Below are 18,957 nucleotides of genomic sequence, written 5' to 3'. Positions count from 1 at the left end.
CAGTAGTTTCTTCACACTTGCTGTGTAGAGTCAGCCTTGAAAATAACCAGTGGGTCAAGGTACTGGTCAAGGTACTGATGGCCTGTAAACGTATTCCAACAAATAAAATCCCTCTTGTCATGGAGTGTCCCTTTAAGAAAGCTTTTTTGGCTTATCACATGGCTTCAGTTATGTCATTTTGTGGGTGGAGCTGAGCTGTGGCTCTGAGTTTTTTTTAGTTTCATTTTCAGTTTGATTGCTGTGGACTCGGAGAGAAAGAAGTGTTTTTTTCCTGTCTTTCTATGTTTTCATTTTCAAGAGTTGTTCCAGTAAAAAAAAACATTGATTATAGCTGCCTGCTTTGGTAACTTAAAAGATATAGTTTGCTTTCTGGACGGGTTTAAACCTGCTGGTGAGACGGGGTCAGAATCTCCGGGAAAGCTGGGCTTAGTCAAATGAGAATGCAGAGTGCTGGGCCACACCCTTGAAAAGGGATTTTTGGTTTATTTGGATTTTGTTTATGAATTGGAACAGTTAAGAGGGAATTCGTTAAGTGTAAGATTACTGTAACTGTGGGGTGTCTTTATTTTTGTAATTGATAAAAATTCTTGCTCTGTGTTTATATATATGTTAACTAAGTTCTTAGAATAAAGCTTGTTTTGATTAAGGTGTCTAGAAACCTGATGAATCACACCTGAAGGGAACGCTCTTGGGCTCATCCTAGCCAAATTCAACATAACGGTTGTAGGTCAGGTGGACTTTATAATATACTTTGGAGTTTCTAAGCCCTGGCCCATAACACTCTGTAAATAGCATTGTGCATCTTTCTTCAAAAGTATCCCTTTAGTACCAATAAGTCATCGTCATCAATTGATCACTTTTAAAAATCAAACCTTTGCCTTTTCATTGAAGAAGCTGGAGAGCTGGAGAAACCTGGTCACCAAGGAAGGGGGTGCAGAGGTCGGGGCCAAGATAAAGAGTCGGGTTTAACTGAAATTGACCTTGCGATTGCCATTCCAAACCGGCCTTGGCAGGATTCATGCCAAAGTGGGGGTTGGAAGCGGGCTGCTGTTCAGTCTGGCATTTTCTCCTCACCTGGCCCGTGCACGGATAGGCTTTTGGAGAGCAAAGGGGTGGAGGGTGTGTCTCTTTGTGTCCCTACACCAAACAGCACACTCACTCACTCACTCACTCACTCACTCACTCACTCACTCACTCACTCACTCACTCACTCACTCACTCACTCACTCACTCACTCACACTCACTCACTCACTCACTCACTCACTCACTCACTCACTCTCTCTCACACTCACTCTCACACTCTCACACTCTCACACTCTCACACTCTCACACTCTCACACTCTCACACTCTCACACTCACTCACTCACTCACTCAGTCTCACAGTCACTCACACTCACACTCACTTTCACACACTCTCACTCACACTCACACGCTTATTCACTCGCACACATTCACTTTCACACACTCCCACACTCACTCTCACATGCTCATTCACTCTCACAGTCACTCATTCTTGCACTCGTCCTCACACTCCCACGTTCACACTTTCACACTCACTCGCACTCATTCGCACTCACTCTCATACTCACTCATTCTCACTCACATCCTCACTCACTTTTTTAAAAAAGTATTTTTATTAAGGTTTTGCAGAATTTTTCATAAAACAGTAGTAACAATAACAACAAAACAAACTAGAGTGAATATTAACATAGTGTAAAAAGAGAATATACAATAACAATTAAATAGACATTACCCCACGTGACCTAGTCTTCCCACACCATCCCAATGAAGCACCCCCCCCCCCCCCCCCCCCCCCCCCCCCCCCCACAACAGATTGCTGCTGCTGCTGACATTTTAATTTTCCCCGGGAAAGGCGAAGAACGGTTGCCACCTCCGAGAGAACCCTAGCGTAGACCCTCTTTATTTTCTCGAGGCTGAGAAGCCCAGCCATGTCATTAACCCAAGTCTCTACACCCGGGGGCTTTGAGTCCCTCCACATGAATAAAATCCGTCTCCGGGCTACTAGGGAGGCGAAGGCCAAGACGTCGGCCTCTTTCGCCCCGAGCTCCCGGGTCTTCTGACACTCCAAAGATCGCTATCTATGGACTCGGCACCACCTGTGGGTTAAGCACCTTGGACATTGCTCTCGCGAACACTTGCCAGAACACTCTAAGCTCCGGGCATGCCCAAACATGTGGACATGGTTTGCAGGGCTGCCTTTGCACCTCATACAACTGTCTACTACCCCAAAAAACTTGCTCATTCTCGCTGCCGTCATGTGTGCCCGGTGGACCACCTTAAATTGAATTAGACCGAGCCTGGCACATGATGAGGAGGAATTAACCCTGCCCAGGACCTAAGAACAAAACAAAGAAAAGTACAGCACAGGAACAGGCCCTTGAGCCCTCCAAGCCTGTGCCGACCATGCTGCCCGTCTAAACTAAAATCTTCTACACTTCCTGGGTCCATTCCCTCTATTCCCATCCTATTCAGGTATTTGTCAAGATGCCCCTTAAATGTCACTATCATCCCTACTTTCACCACCTCCTCCGGCAGCGAGTTCCAGGCATCCACTATCCTCTGTGTTAAAAATCTCGCCTTGTACTTTTCCTCTAAACCTTGCCCCCCACACCTTTAACCTATGCCACCTAGTAATTGACCCTGGGGTAAAGCCTCTGACTATCCACTCTGTCTATGCCCCTCATAATTTTTTAGACCCCTATCAGGTTGCCCCTCAACCTCCGTCGTTCCAGTGAGAACAAACCGAGTTTATTCAACCACTCCTCATAGCTAATGCCCTCCATACCAGGCAACATCCTGGTAAGTCTCTTCTGCACCCTCTCTAAAACCTCCACATCCTTCTGGTAGTGTGGCGACCAGAATTGAACACACTACTCCAAGTGTGGCCTAACTAACGTTCTATACAGCTGCAACATGACTTGCCAATTCCTATACTCATTGCCCCGGCCAGTGAAGGCAAGCATATGGGGCTGGTTTAGCTCACTCGGCTAAATCGCTGGCTTTTAAAGCAGACCAAGCAGGCCAGCAGCACGGTTCGATTCCCGTACCAGCTTCTCCGGACAGGCGCCGGAATGTGGCGACTAGGGGCTTTTCACAGTAACTTCATTGAAGCCTACTCGTGACAATAAGCGATTTTTTTTTTTTTTCATTTTCATTCATGCCGTGTGCCTTCTTGACGACCTTCTCCACCTGTGTTGCCCCTTTCAGTGACCTGTGGACTTGTACACCTAGATCTCTCTGACTTTCAATAGTCTTGAGGGTTCTACCATTCACTGTATATTCCCTACCTGCATTAGACCTTCCAAAATGCATTACCTCATATTTGTCTGGATTAAACTCCATCTGCCATCTCTCTGCCCATGTCTCCAAACAATCTAAATCCTGCTGTATCCTTTGACAGTCCTCATCGCTATCCCCAATTCCACCTACCTTTGTGTCGTCTGCAAACTTACTAATCAGACAAGTTACATTTTCCTCCAAATCATTTATATATACTACAAACAGCAACGGTCCCAGCACTGATCCCTGCGGAACACCACTAGTCGCAGCCCTCCAATCACAAAAGCACCCTTCCATTGCTACTCTCTGCCTTCTATGACCTAGCCAGTTCTGTATCCACCTTGCCAGCTCATCCCAGATCCCGTGTGACTTCACCTTTTGTAACAGTCTAACATGAAGGACCTTGTCAAAGGCCTTACTGAAGTCCATATTGACAACATCCACTGCCCTACCTGCATCAGTCATCTTTGTGACCTCTTCGAAAAACTCGATCAAGTTAGTGAGACAGAACCTCCCCTTCACAAAACCATGCTGCCTCTCGCTAATACGTCCATTTGCTTCCAAATGGGAGCAGATCCTGTCTCGAAGAATTCTCTCCAGTAATTTCCCTACCACTGACGTATGGCTCACCGGCCTGTAGTTCCCTGGATTATCCTTGCTACCCTTCTTAAAAAAAGGAACAACATTAGCTATTGTCCAGTCCTCCGGGATATCACCTGAAGACAGTGAGGATCCAAAGATTTCTGTCAAGGCCTCAGCAATTTCCTCTCTAGCCTCCTTCAGTATTCTGGGGTAGATCCCATCTGGCCCTGGGGACTTATCTACCTTAATATTTTTCAAGATGCCCAACACCTCATCTTCTTGGATCTCAATGTGACCCAGGCTATCTACACACCCTTCTCCAGACTCAACATCCACCAATTCGTTCTCTTTGGTGAAAACTGATGCAAAGTATTCATTTAGTACCTCGCCCATTTCCTCTGGCTCCACACATAGATTCCAATGCCTATCCTTCAGTGGGCCAACCCTTTCCCTGGCTACCCTCTTGCTTTTTATGTGCGTGTAAAAAGCCTTGGGATTTTCCTTAACCCTATTTGCCAATGACTTTTCGTGACCTCTTCTATCCCTCCTGACTCCTTGCTTAAGTTCCTTCCTACTTTCCTTATATTCCACACAGGCTTTGTCTGTTCCCAGCCTTCTAGCCCAGACAAATGCCTCCTTTTTCTTTTCGACAAGGCCTACAATATCTCTCGTTATCCAAGGTTCCCGAAATTTGCCATATTTATCCTTCTTCCGCACAGGACATGCCGATCCTGAATTCCTTTCAACTGACATTTGAAAGCCTCCCACATGTCAGATGTTGATTTACCCTCAAACATCCTCCCCCAATCTAGGTTCTTCAGTTCCCGCCTAATATTGTTATAATTAGCCTTCCCCCAATTTAGCACATTCACCCTAGGACCACTCTTATCCTTGTCCACCAGCACTTTAAAACTTACTGAATTATGGTCACTGTTCCCGAAATGCTCCCCTACTGAAACTTATACCACCTGGCTTGGCTCATTCCCCAATACCAGGTCCAGTACAGCCCCTTCCCTAGTTGGACTATCTACATATTGTTTTAAGAAGCCCTCCTGGATGCTTCTTACAAACTCTGCCCCGTCCAGCCCCCTCGCACTAAGTGAGTCCCAGTCAATATTGGGGAAGTTAAAGTCTCCCATCACAACAACCCTGTTGTTTTTATTCATTTCCAAAATCTGTCTGCCTATCTGCTCCTCTATCTCCTGCTCGCTGTTGGGAAGCCTGTAGTAAACCCCCAACATTGTGACTGCACCCTTCATATTCCTGATCTCTACCCATATAGCCTCGCTGCCCTCTGAGGTGTCCTCCCGCAGTACAGCTGTGATATTCTCCCAAACCAGTAGCGCAACTCCGCCACCCCTTTTACATCCCCCTCTATGCCCCCTGAAACATCTAAATCCTGGAACGTTTAGCTGCCAAAGCTGTCCTTCCCTCAACAGGTCTCTGTAATGGCAACAACATCATAGTTCCAAGCTCTAAGTTCACCCGTAATACTACTTGCATTAAAACATATGCACTTCAGGCCACCAGACCCATTGTGTTCAGCAAGATCTCCCTGTCTGCTCTTCCTCAGAGCCATACTGGCCCTATTCCCGAGTTCTCCCTCAATGCTTTTACCTTCTGACCTATTGCTCCGGTGCTCACCCCCCTGCCATACTAGTTTAAACCCTCCCGTGTGACACTAGCAAACCGTGCGGCCACAGACCCGCTTCCAACTCCTCACCTAGTTCTTCCTCCCACTTGCCCTTGAGCTCCTCTACGTGGGTTTCCTCCGCCTCCTGTCGTTCCTGGTAGATATCCGACACCTTCCCCTCCCCCACCCAGGTGCCGGAGACCACCCTGTCCTGTATCCTCAGTGGCGGCAGCGTCGGAAAGCGTCGGAAAGGCTCGTACTTGCAGATATTTAAAGGCGTTTCCTGGCGGCAGATTAAATTTGTCCTCTGGCGCCTTCATCCTCACTGACTCTCGCACTCGCTCACTCTTACACTCACTCTCACTCACAGACTCACCCAGACACATTCTCACTCACATTCTCACTCGCATTCTTTCACTCACTCACTCTCACGCACTCACCTCTCACACACACACTCACTCGTACTCATTCTCACTCACAGACTCACTCACTCACATTCTCACTCACATTCTCACTCGCATTCTTTCACTCACTCACTCTCACGCACTCACTCTCACGCACTCACTCTCACGCACTCACTCTCACGCACTCTCTCGCACTCGCCTCTCTCGCACTCGCCTCTCTCGCACTCGCCTCTCTCGCACTCGCCTCTCTCGCACTCGCCTCACTCGCACTCGCCTCTCTCGCACTCGCCTCTCTCGCACTCGCCTCTCTCGCACTCGCCTCTCTCGCACTCGCCCTCTCTCGCACTCGCCTCTCTCGCACTCGCCTCTCTCGCACTCGCCTCTCTCGCACTCGCCTCTCTCGCACTCGCCTCTCTCGCACCTCGCCTCTCTCGCACTCGCCTCTCTCGCACTCGCCTCTCTCGCACTCGCCTCTCTCGCACTCGCCTCTCTCGCACTCGCCTCTCTCGCACTCGCCTCTCTCGCACTCGCCTCTCTCGCACTCGCCTCTCTCGCACTCGCCTCTCTCGCACTCGCCTCTCTCGCACTCGCCTCTCTCGCACTCGCCTCTCTCGCACTCGCCTCTCTCGCACTCGCCTCTCTCGCACTCGCCTCTCTCGCACTCGCCTCTCTCGCACTCGCCTCTCTCGCACTCGCCTCTCTCGCACTCGCCTCTCTCGCACTCGCCTCTCTCGCACTCGCCTCTCTCGCACTCGCCTCTCTCGCACTCGCCTCTCTCGCACTCGCCTCTCTCGCACTCGCCTCTCTCGCACTCGCCTCTCTCGCACTCGCCTCTCTCGCACTCGCCTCTCTCGCACTCGCCTCTCTCGCACTCGCCTCTCTCGCACTCGCCTCTCTCGCACTCGCCTCTCTCGCACTCGCCTCTCTCGCACTCGCCTCTCTCGCACTCGCCTCTCTCGCACTCGCCTCTCTCGCACTCGCCTCTCTCGCACTCGCCCTCTCTCGCACTCGCCTCTCTCGCACTCGCCTCTCTCGCACTCGCCTCTCTCGCACTCGCCTCTCTCGCACTCGCCTCTCTCGCACTCGCCTCTCTCGCACTCGCCTCTCTCGCACTCGCCTCTCTCGCACTCGCCTCTCTCGCACTCGCCTCTCTCGCACTCGCCTCTCTCGCACTCGCCTCTCTCGCACTCGCCTCTCTCGCACTCGCCTCTCTCGCACTCGCCTCTCTCGCACTCGCCTCTCTCGCACTCGCCTCTCTCGCACTCGCCTCTCTCGCACTCATTCTCAAAGTCACTCACTCTCTCATACTCACTTAGACTCTCTCTCACTCACTCACTTGCACTCGCAGTCAATCTCACTCACTTTCATTTACCCTGACATTGATTCTAACTCATACTCTCTCACACTCACTCACTCGCACTCATCCACTCGCACTCATCCACCCTCACTTACACTCACTCGCATACTGTCTCATTCTCTCACACCCTCTCACACTCATCTCCCTCACTCAATCGCACTCCCACACTCTGTCACAGAGACTCTCACATTCACTCACTTGCCCACATTTACGCACTCGTACTCACATGTTCATTCACTGTCTGTCACATGCTCACTCACTCTCTCACACACACACATACTTGCTCACTTCCACATGTTCACTCTCACACACTTGTTCAATCACTTGCTCACTCACTCATTATCTGTTACTCACTTGCACTTTCCAACACTATGCTCACACATTTTCACACTCAAACTCACACACTCATGCACTCCCTCACAATCAAACTTCCTCTCAATTACACACTCACTCATTCTCTCTTCCTCACACATTTACATAATAATCTTTATTAGTGTCACAAGTAGGCTTACATTAACACTGAAATGAAGTTACTGTGAAAATCCCCACAGCCGCAACACTAGGGGATTTTCCCATGTTCGGGTACAAGGAGGGAGAATTCAGAATGTCCAGTTCACCTAAGAGCAAGTCTGTCGGGGCTTTCACTCACTCACTCACTCACACATTCACTTACTCTTAACTCATTCACTCTCTCTCTCTCTCTCTCTCTCTCACACTCACTCACACTCACTCACTCACTCACTCACTCACTCACTCACTCACTCACTCACTCACTCACTCACTCACTCACTCACTCACTCACTCACTCACTCACTCACTCACTCACTCACTCACTCACTCACTCACTCACTCACTCACTCACTCACTCTTTTCTCTCTCTCTCTCTCTTCCCGCCACCCCCTCTCCCGCCACCCCCTCTCCCGCCACCCCCTCTCCCGCACCCACTCCCGCACCCGCTCTCCCGCCACCCCCTTCCCATCCTCCCTTGCCTGTCCCCCGACTCCCACTCACTCCCTCACATGGTCGCTCACTCACACATGCTCACTCACTCGCTCACACACACACACATGCTCACACTCTCCCACATGCTTACTCACTCACACACATGCCCACTCATTCACATGCCTGCTCCCTCATGCGCACGCCTGCTCTCTCTCATGCACATGCCTGCTCACGCCCGCTCACACACATGCCCATTCACTTGCTTATTTTCATAAACACTCTTACTCACTCACTCTCTCACTCTCAACCCCACTCTCTCACACTCAAACTCTCATGCATTCACTCCCACTCCACACAGACATTGATCCAAAGCTCGAATTGAACCTGGATCCCTGGCACTGTGAGGAAACAGTGCTACCCACTGTACCACCCACCCACTCACTCTCACATCACACTGTCACTTTCACCCACATTCATTCTTACTCATTCATTCACTCACTCACTCACTCACTCCTCCAATCTCTCTGCCTCTCTTTGGTTCTGTATCATTCTCTTGTCTCTCTCTCTCTCTCTCTCTCTCTCTCTGTTTCTCTTTGGTTCTGTGTCTCTCTATTGGTGTTTGTCTCTGTTACTGCCTCTGCCACTCCTGTGCTGCCTACCTCTCTGTCCCATGGTCCTCTTTGTCTCCTTGGTCCTGTGTCCCATTGTCACTGGTTCGAGCCTCGAGTCCCACTAGTGTAAGAGCCGGGGTGGCAGCTGTTCTCTAGTGTGATATCTTGTGAACTGCATTCAACATCAGTGGAGTTTTGGAAATATTTATTCAAAATAAAGTGTGAAGATGGCTTTCATTCAAACCATTTGCCCGTGTGTGACTGGGATTGCGATTTTTACTGTCACAGCTCTTAACCCTAGTGAGCGCCTGTGTCTGTACGATTCCAAATGAGATGCAAAGTGCATTCATGCAGAGGATCTGCTGGCTGGTGATCAGAGAGCAGCACAGCCTTTCCTGAAGCATGTGTGTGACAGCCCAGGATAAAGAATCTCTTTGATCTCATCTGATGCTTGAGACAAAGGAATTGGGTCAGTGCTGCACAATTAACTGATTTGCACGGAGTTTATTTATACAGATTTGCACTGAATTTCAAAGGGAAACTGATTGGAAAAACACAGCCTGGAAAAAGCACGGAGATTGAGTGGAAGCAGCTGCTTTTATGTTGTGTTGTGGTGGACTGATGGCTGCCTGTCCCCAACCAGGCCACACCAACTCCAAATTAAAGCTGGCATGTGGCTAAAGCCAGCGGTTGGGAAGAGGATGATGTTGAGAGTCCACTTGCCAACAGCACCATGTCAGCGATGGTCAGTGCAGCTTCAGCTAAATGGGAATGAGCCTTTTGGCACAACGAGTCTGCATCAACCCTCTGAAAGTGCACTCCACCCAAGTCCACTCTGTAGTGACCTGTACATCAGTACATACACCAGGGACTGCAGATGGAAGTGGCAGCCACAGCATCGCTGGAGGGCAGCATCAGAGACGGGTCCAGCCCACGGGAGGATCCGACTCTTTCAGAAGCACAGGGCTAGTGAGCAGCAGCAGCCAGAGACAGCTCAGCATAGGCAGTTTACCTTAGCTTCACTGCTCATACCTCTTGACTGTATTATATCTAGTTAAGCTCTGGAGACAGAACAAACCCAATGAATAAAGTATTTGTGTTAACTGGAAGTCTGCAATCTTTATTCAGACTTAGAGAATAACATACACTCCACCGTCCAATCTCAATAACTTCTTAATCTAAACCACACAAAGATGGACACGAAGAAGCAATAAAAAAAATTAAAACATTTTTTTTTTAAATGCATTTTATTCAAACTAGTATCAAAGTAGTTACAGCAAATAAATACCCCGGGAGACATTCTTCCCAACAATCAAAGATAGTTTGTACAGATTTTTCTCCTTTTTCACCCCCCAACCCCCACCCTCCTGCAAAGAACAGCTCCTAAAACACGGTCACAAACATCCCCCACCTTTTCTCAAACTCCCCTGCTGAGCCCCTTAACTCATACTTTATCGTCTCTAACCGCAGGAAGTCATAAAGATCACCCAGCCATGCTGCTATCCCCGGTGGCGATGCCGACCGTCACTCCAGCAAAATTCGTTGCCGTGCAATCAGAGAGGCGAAGGCCAAGACTTCGGCCTTCCTCCTCTCCATGAGCTCCGGCTTCTCTGAAACCCCAAATATCGCCACCAAAGGATCCGGGTCCACTCCCTTCTCCACTATCCTGGCTAAGACCGCGAACACTCCCGCCCAGAATCTTCCCAATGTTTCACAACGCCAAAACATGTGCGCATGATTCGCTGGCCCCCGCCCACACCTCTCACATTCATCTGCTACCCCCTGAAAGAACCCACTCATTCTTGCCCGAGTCAAATCCCTGTGCACCACCTTAAACTGTATCAGGCTCATCCTTGCACAAGAGAAGGTCCCGATTACCCTTCGCAGTGCCTCACTCCATACTCCCCAATTGATCTCCATTCCCAACTCCCTTCCCATTTCTCCTTGATCTTCACCACCCGCTCGCCTCCCTGCTCCCCCAGCCACTTATATATATATATCCCCAATTCTTCCCTACCCTTCCACATCTGGAAGCAGCAGTCGCTCCAGCAGGGTGTATCCCGGCAACCGAGGGAATCCCTTCCAGAACTTTCGTGCAAAGTCCCTAACCTGTAGATACCTAAACTCGCTACCCTCTACCCTCTCCCTTAGCTCCTCCAGACTGGCGAAGCCTTCCGTCAAATACAAATCCCTCACCTTGACCAGCCCCACTTCCCTCCACCTCCTGCATAAACCATCCATCCCCCCGGCTCAAACCCATGATTCTCGCACAGCGACGTTAGCACCGACATCCCTTCCACCCTAAAATGCCTCCTCAGCTGTTTCCATATCTTCACCGTGGACTGCACCACTGGGCTCCCTGAATACCTAATCGGAGCCATTGGCAATGCTGCCGTCACCATAGCCCTCAAACTAGACCGCTTACAAGATTCCTCCTCCATCCTAACCCACTACAAAGGAGCAATTTTTACCATGGCTAATCCACCTAACATCTTTGAACTGTGGGAGGAAACCAGAGCACCGGGAGGAAACCCGTGCAGACACAGGGAGCGCGTGTAAACTCCACACACACAGTCACCCGAGGCAGGAATTGAACTCGGATCCCTGGCGCAATGAGGCAACAGTGCTAGCCACCGTGCCACCCCTGCATATAGCGTTTGCAATGCAACCAAACAACCCAAAATTCTTGACTGGAGTATTGAACACAAATTTAATGCTGAGTAACATCAGGAGACATTAGACTAGATGGGCAAATACTTGGTCTAAGATAAGTTTTAACCGATGGTGCAGAGGAGATTAGAGAAACAGAGGTTTCGGGAGAGTAATTCTAGAACTTTACGGCCTTAGCAGCTAAAGTAATGGCCATCAATGATGGAGTAATTTAAACTGGCAATATGCGGGAGGATTTGTTTAGGGAAGGTCGTATTTGACAAATTTCATTGAATTTTTTGAGGAGGTGACCAGGAGTGTTAATAAGGGCTATATGGACTTTACCAAGGCTTTTGATAAAGTCTCTCATGGCAGACTGGTCAAGACAGTGAGAGCCCGTGGAATACAAGGCACATTGGATGCAAAACTGACTGAGAGGCAGGAAGCTGAGGATGATGATGGAGGGACGTTTCTGTGACTAGACGTCTATTTCCAGTGGGGCACAGTTCTTGGGCCATTGCTATTTCTGATGTTGATTAATGATTTAGGTGTGAATGTAGGGGGTATGATCAAGACGTTCGCGGATGACAGGAAAATTAGTAGGGTGATTGAGTATAAAAATTAGCAAGTCATGTTGCAACTGTATAGAACCTTAGTTAGACCACACTTGGAGTAGAGTGTTCATTTCTGGTCGCCACACTACCAGAAGGATGTGGAAGCTTTGGAGAGGGTGCAGAAGAGATTTACCAGGATGTTGCCTGGTATGGAAGGCATTAGCTATGGAGGAGAGGTTGAATAAACTTGGTTTGTTCTCATTGGAATGAAGGACGTTGAGGGGCGACCTAATTGAGATCTACAAAATTATGAGGGGCATAGAGAGTGGATAGTCAGAGACTTTTTCCCAGGATAGAGGGGTCAATTAGAACATAGAACATAGAACGATACAGCGCAGTACAGGCCCTTCGGCCCTCGATGTTGCACCGACATGGAAAAAATCTAAAGGCCATCTAACCTACACTATGCCCTTATCATCCATAGGCTTATCCAATAAATTTTTTAATGCCCTCAATGTTGGCGAGTTCACTACTGTTGCAGGTAGGGCATTCCACGGCCTCACCACTCTTTGCGTAAAAAACCCACCTCTGACCTCTGTCCTATATCTATTACCCCTCAATTTAAGGCTATGTCCCCTCGTGCTAGCCACCCTATCTAACCCTCTGATCATTTTGTATGCCTCTATTAAGTCACCTCTTAACTTTCTTCTCTCTAACGAAAACAACCTCAAGTCCATCAGCCTTTCCTCATAAGATTTTCCCTCCATACCAGGCAACATCCTGGTAAATCTCCTCTGCACCCGTTCCAAAGCTTCCACGTCCTTCCTATAATGAGGCGACCAGAACTGTACGCAATACTCCAAATGCGGCCGTACTAGAGTTTTGTACAACTGCAACATGACCTCACACAAACCACCTTCAACTTAGGCTGACCGCACTGCACGTATGCAAATTTCCCCAGAACAGCTGATCAGTAGCTCTGCTCTGCTGCCCTCTGCTGGATGATTGCCTTCACTCAAACTCCTTGGGTCTCCTTCGCAGGTTCACCTTCAACTTAGGCTGACCGCACTGCACGTATGCAAATTTCCCCAGAACAGCTGATCAGTAGCTCTGCTCTGCTGCCCTCTGCTAGATTAGTAGGGGGCATAGGTTTAAGGTGCGAGTGGCAAGGTTTAGAGATGTACGAGGCAAGTTTTTAGAGGGTAGTGGAGCTCGCTGCCGGAGGAGGTGGTGGAAAAAGGAATGATAGTGATATTTAAGGGGCATCTTGACAAATACATGAATAGGATGGGAATAGAGGGCCACGGACCCCGGAAGTGCAGAAGATTTTAATTTCGATGGGCAGCATGGTCGACGCAGGCTTGGAGGGCCGAAGGGCCTGTTCCTGTGCTGTACTTTTCTTTGTTCTTTGGTAATAGTGAGGAGGATATCAGTGGACTGACCATAAGGAGCAGAAGGAGGCAATTCGGTCCATCGAGTCTGCTGTGCCATTCAGTGAGATCATGGCTGAACTGATGTGATAATCTTTAACTCCACTTTCCAGTCTTATCCCCATTACCCTTGATTCCCTGGATAAAAGCAAATTACCAGGAATGGCAGGACTGTCATATGAGGAGAGATTGACAAGGTTGGGATTGTTCTCACTAGTGCTAAGAAGAAAGAGGGGGGATTTCATAGAGACTTATAAAATTTTAACGGGACTAGACAAGGTAGATGCAGGGAAGATGTTACCAATGATAGGTGTGTCCAGAACGAGGGGTCACAGTCTGAGGATTCAGGGTAAAGCATTTAGGACAGAGATAAGGAGACATTTCTTCACACATAGAGTGGTGAGCCTGTGGAATTCATTACCACAGGAAGTAATTGATGCTAAAACATTGAATATATTCATGAGGCGGCTGGATGTAGCACTTGGGGAGAATGGGGTCAAAGGCTATGGGGAGAAAGCAGGATTAGGCTATTGAGTTGGATGATCAGCCATGATCGTAATGAATGGCGGAGCAGGCTCGATGGGCCAAAAGGCCTCATCCTGCTCCTATCTTCTATGCACTGCGGATGCTGGAATCTGAAACCAAAAGAGAAAATGCTGGAAAATATGAGCAGGTCTGGCAGCATCTGTAAGGAGAGAAAAGAGCTAACGTTTCGAGTCCAGGTGCCCCTTTGTCAAAACTGACAATCTTCATCACTTTTCCATTACTCCTGCAAACTTAGTATCATCCGCAAACTTGATAATCAGACTTTTTCTTCCAAGTCATTTATGTATATTGCAAAGAGCAGAGGTCCCAGTACTGATCCCTGCGGAGCACCACTAGTTACAGACCTCCATTCGGAAAGACATCATTCCACTGTTACCCTCTGTCTTCTATGGTCAAGCCAGTTCTGGATCCATCCAGCTCGTTCACCCCTGACCCCATGTGATCTAATCTTTTGCACCAGTTTGATATGAGGGACCTTTTCAAATGCTTTACTAAAGTCCATGTAGACAACATCCACCGCCCTTCTCTCGATAGTTATTTTTGTCACGTCCAAAAAAAATTCAATCAAATAGTGAGACATGACCTCCCTCATACAAAACCATGCTGTCTGTCGCTAATAAGACCAATCATTTCCAAATTGCATAGATCCTATCTCTGAGAATCTTTACCAACAATTTCACTATCACTGACGTGAAGCTCACTGGCCAATAATTACCCGGATTATCCTTGCAACCCTTCTTAAATAACGGTACACATCCACTGGACCTCACCTGTGGCCAATGAGGACACAAAGATTCCTGTCGTAGGCCCAGCGATTTTCTCCAGCAGTAATCTGGATAAATGCCATCCGGCCCGAGGGATTTGTCTACCTTAATGCTTTTTAACACGCCTAACAATTCCTCCCTCGCCTGTTCTAAAGTGTTTACACATCCCTCTGAAACACCACCAATCAACGTGTCCCTCTCCTTTGTGAATATCGATGCTGGTTTAGCTCACTCGGCTAAATCGCTGGCTTTTAAAGCAGGCCAGCAGCACGGTTCGATTCCCGTACCAGCCTCCCCGGACAGGCGCCGGAATGTGGCGACTAGGGGCTTTTCACAGTAACTTTATTGAAGCCTACTCGTGATAATAAGCGATTTTCATTTTCATTTCATTTTCAAATACTCATTAAGTACCTCACCTACTTCTTCCTTTGTCCTTGAGTGGATCAAATCTTTCTCTCGCTACCCTCTTGTTCCTAATATACGTATAAAATGCCTTTGGATTCTCCTTAATCCTGTCTGTCAGGGACATTTTGTGATCTCTTGTTGCCCTCCTAACTCCCTTCCTGAGCTCTTTTCTATTTTCCTTGTATTCCTCAAGTGCTTTATCTGTGTTTAGTTGCCTGTACCTCACATATGCATCTTTTTTCTTTTTGACAATATTCTCAATTTCCCTGGTCATCCATGGTTCCTGAATCGTGCCATTTCTGTCCTTCCTTTTTACCGGCACATGCCCGTCCTGCACTCCCATCAACTGCTCCTTAAAGGACTCCCACAAGCCAAATGTGGATTTACACTCAAACAGCCTCTCCCAAACAACAGCCTCCAAATCCTGCCTAATCTGGTTGTAATTAGCCTACCTCCAATTTAGCACCTTAACCCTAGGGCAACACTTGTCATTTTCCTTGAGTATACAAAAGCGTACAGAATTGTTGTCACTTTCGCCACATGCTCTCCCACTACAACTTTGATACCTGACCAGGCTCATTCCCTGGCACTAGGTCCAAGATAGCCCTCTTTCTAGTTGGACTATCCACATATTGTTCCAAAAACCTTCTTGGACACACTGAACAAATTCCTCACTATCCGGATCCCTAGTCCTAAGGATTACACGGTGAATGGTGGAATCTTGGAAAGTACTGAAGATCAGAGAGACCTTGGAGTGCATATCCAGAGATCCTTGAAGGTGGCTGGACAGGTAGATAAGGTGGGTAGAAAGGCATATGGGATATTAGCCGAGCGGGGTGGTCATGCTGGATCTGTATAAAATGCTAATTAGGCCACAACTGGAGTACTACATTTAATTTGATGTATTGTTACGTGTGTCATAATATCCACTCATGTATATAATGAGATGCAGACAGGCAGTGATTGATACATAGGATGACCAATGAACACACAACACAGAACAACCAATCATCAGACAAGACAGCACCACTATAAAGCTCACAGGGCATTCAGACTCCCGCTCTTTTTCGGGACCCAGACACTGAGACAGTCAGAGTGCACAAGTCAGTGGACATTATTGCCATGTGGTAGCTAGTAAGTCTGGTCGAGCCAGTAAGAGGTGGTCAGTAGGATTAGTAGAGTGTCATCCCACAGCTGAACATGTACAGCCGTTCATAGTTTAAATAAAACCGTGTTGGATCATCTCTGGAGTTAGACGTTTGTTTCTCGCTTCCCTGCATCCAGTCGCAGTCAACATCAAACCAACCCGCCTAACACATCATGGTACCAGAGCGCTATTAATGCTGCCGAACCTACCTCGAGATAGAAAGCGGCCATCCAGCGACTTGGAAAACATCCAGCCTCCTCCGCAGCTCCGCATCTCCGGCAACCTCGCCGCCAATTGGAAGATCTTCAAGCCAAAGTTCCTCCTGTATATCGAGGCCTCCGACATCGAGGCCGCATCAGATGCAAAGAAGATCGCGCTATTTCTCTTGACCGCGGGGGATCACGCCATCCATATCTACAACTTGCTTACGTTTGCCGATGGCGAAGATAAGACTAAGTTTAAAATGGTCCTGCTGAAATTCGACAGCCACTGCGACATTGAAGTGAATGGGAGCTTTGAACGGTACATCTTCCAACAGAGACTTCAGGGTAAGGATGAACCTTTTCAGTCCTTCCTGACCCAGCTCCGCATCCTGGCGCAGTCATGCAATTATGGCTCAGCGGCTGATTCCATGATGCGGGATCAGATCGTTTTCGGGGTCCACTCCGATTCCCTTCGGCAGCAGCTCCTTGAAATAAAACAGCAAACTCTCTCCATCACTATTGAGATGCGTGGTCCATGAGCATGCCAAGAATCGTTACTCCCACATCAGGGCAGCGGAAAATGCAAAACTGGCCTCCCACGAGGCAGAACAGGTGTAGGCCATTGAAAAAATGCAAGGCCTGAGCTTCGAGGAGAGTGGCCGTTTCACATGCTTTTCCCGGGTCCCGACGCCTGCGCGCCACAGCCGGGTGGACGACAAGGCTGACAACCCCAATGCGCAGGTGCGTACGCCGGCCGACCGCATTGTACATGCGTGTTGGCGCACGGAACGCGCTGACGTCAGCGTTGCGACGTGTTCGAATTGTGGCTCCGCCCATTTAAAGCGGCAATGTCCAGCCAAAGGACGGCGATGCTTACAGTGTGGGAAGCCTGGCCATTACGCGGCCTGCGTCAGGTCCGCTCCACAGATTATCAGCCAGCGGTCCCAGATACGGCGCAGAAGTATCCGTTCGGTACAACAAGACATGCAGGATACTGATCCCGAGAGCCTAATGGATCCCGATGCTGATTGCCTTGAATCTCCACATCAGGTGGGCATCATAACCACACGCCAACTGGTCCCCGGCAACCTGCCTTTTGATCCTCAGTGTGGATCCCGACGGTGAGTGGTGTGCTATCCTCAGTCAACCAGGCTCGCATCCAATTTAAACTGGACGCCGGCGCGTCTGTGAACCTCATATCCCTCCCGGGGTTTCTGGCAAATACAGCTGGACGCGTCCAGTTGGAAGCTGTGCACATACAACACCCCTTTTGGCTGCTATTGCTACAACCGCATGCCCTTCGGTATCATATCAGCTTCCGAAGTATTTCATCGCATCATGGATCAAATGATGGAGGGTATTGAGGGGGTGCGTGTATATGTGGACGACGTGATCGTCTGGTCAACAACGCCCGAGGATTGCCCGCCTCTGACAGGTCTTTCAGCAGATTCACGAAAATGGCCTCCAGCTCAATAGAGCCAAATGCTCGTTTGGCTAATCTGCTATCAAGTTCCTGGGTGACCACATTTCACAACACGGGGTGCAACCTGGCGCCGACAAGGTGTTGGCGATCAACGCCATGAAGACCCCGGAGGACAAGAAGGCGGTCCTCCACTTCGTCAGGATGGTGAATTTTCTTGGGAAATTCATTCCCAATCTGGCAGCCCACACCACGGCCCTCCGGCATCTCGTAAAGAAGTCAACAGTGTTCCAGTGGCTGCCCGCACATGAAAAGGAGTGGCTCGAGCTAAAGGCGAAGCTCACTACAGCCCAGTACTGCCGTTCTTTGACCCAACCAGGGACACCAAGATATCTACTGACGCTACCCAGGACGGCATTGGGGTGGTGCTCCTCCAGCGAGACGACTCCTCGTCCTGGGCTCCAGTGCCATACGCCTCCAGGGCCATGACGCCGACCGAGCAACGGTATGCCCAGATCGAGAAGGAGTGCTTGGGTCTCCTGACAGGAATAGTCAAGTTTCATGATTACGTATATGGCCTGCCGAAGTTCACGGTGGAAACAGACCACCGGCCTTTAGTCCACTCAATCCAGAAGGATCTAAATGACATGACGCCTCGGCTACAGCGCATTCTTCTTCATCTCTGCCGATATGACTTTGAACTCGTCTACACACCGGGCAAGGAGCTGATCATCGCAGATGCCCTATCCAGGTCCATCACCATGCTGTGTGAACAGGGCAACTTCATCTGCCACATAGAGGCACAGGTGCAGTTGTGTGCCAGCAACCTACCAGCCACTGATGAACGTGTGGTCCAAATATGTGAAGAAACTGCCAAGGATCCTCTACTGCAGCGCCTGATGCAACACCTCACCCATGGCTGGCAAAAGGGGCAGTGTCCCCAGTTCTTTAACGTAAAGGACGAGTTAACGGTCATTGAGGGAGTCCTTCTTAAACTGGACAGGATCG

General features: G+C 49.0%; 1 protein-coding gene across 3 annotated transcripts in view; it reads left to right on the top strand.

Annotated features, from left to right (window-relative positions):
* Positions 1 to 18,957, top strand: part of exd3 (exonuclease 3'-5' domain containing 3) — a 617,516-nt gene that overhangs the window by 283,922 nt on the left and 314,637 nt on the right. The window lies entirely within an intron of this gene.

The sequence above is a fragment of the Scyliorhinus canicula genome, chromosome 21, assembly GCF_902713615.1.
Source record: "Scyliorhinus canicula chromosome 21, sScyCan1.1, whole genome shotgun sequence".
Lineage (NCBI taxonomy): Eukaryota > Metazoa > Chordata > Chondrichthyes > Carcharhiniformes > Scyliorhinidae > Scyliorhinus > Scyliorhinus canicula.
This window is presented reverse-complemented; position numbering and strand designations above follow the sequence as displayed.